Genomic DNA, 1,118 nt, shown 5'->3' on the forward strand with positions numbered 1-1,118 from the left:
TCTGTCTGTCTGTCTGTCTGTCTGTCTGTCTCTCTCAGTCTGTCTGTCTGTCCGTCCCAGTCTTGTGGACGCGTTAGCTCAGGAACACCTTCAGGTAAGCTCCTCAAATATCGCACAGAAGTCAACTTGGACTCGAGGATGAACCGATCGCTGTGACCTCATAAACACATCATATGTAAATTAGGACAATTTACCACAAATATGTGACAGGGTGAAATGATGAAGTGATGACATTTTACACAGACATGGACCTAAACTACAACTTGAGCGGTTGGTGGACGTATACAACCGTGAGACTTCAGAGTGACGCTTCAGTATGGATCCTAATGAGTTCACTAACTCAGAAATTGATATGTATAAGTTCAGAATATCTATATTTTGAGAACAAAGCAATCCTCTGTCTTATTTAAGTGAGTCCATCACAGCGCTCTATGCACCAGTGAAGTGTTCCCGTGGTGAAGTGCTGCAGGTCAGCGCTGTGGTACTCGAGGCTGCTCTCAGTCCTACTTCATACTGTTCATAGATACTGTGCAGGAATACAATGTCTCTAACACGATGTGATTCCTAGGAGCAGGAATCACAGATCACGGTTGGCAAACAATGCAACAGTTCAGCAGATTTAAAAAAGAAAAGAAAAGAAAGAAAGAAAGGGCACTGTTCTCCTCTTTGGTCACGGTCTTGACTTGGTTTCATGTGGACTCGTCACAGAAGCGCTACAGACTGCAGCATGGTGCAGGTCACCACAGCCGTCTGTAGATGAACCCAGCCAGCATCAGCAGAGAGCCAGTGGCTTCAGTAAAGGCAGAGCTGTATGAGAAGACATGTGCAGTTTGCAGGCATGTCCGTCTGGAGCAGGATCGTTCAAAAACGTTTTCTAGCCTAAACTGGAGACATCAGAATCCATTAAGAGAAGTGGTTTAACGTAAGGGTCGGGTACAGAGTATTTACTCTACGTACGCCCACTGGTTCACCAAGGAGACAGTAATGAAACAAGTACAAGAAGCTCAACATTCTGGCAACTTCGTAGGCCCTGAAAGTGTGAATCATCAGACAAAGTGACTTGGAGTAGCTCTCCCTCCATCCTTCTACTGCTCCCTCCATCCTTCTACTGCTCCCTC

This window comes from Anarrhichthys ocellatus, unplaced genomic scaffold, assembly GCF_004355925.1.
Source record: "Anarrhichthys ocellatus isolate YVR2014 unplaced genomic scaffold, GSC_Weel_1.0 scaffold41, whole genome shotgun sequence".
In the NCBI taxonomy this organism is placed as follows: domain Eukaryota; kingdom Metazoa; phylum Chordata; class Actinopteri; order Perciformes; family Anarhichadidae; genus Anarrhichthys; species Anarrhichthys ocellatus.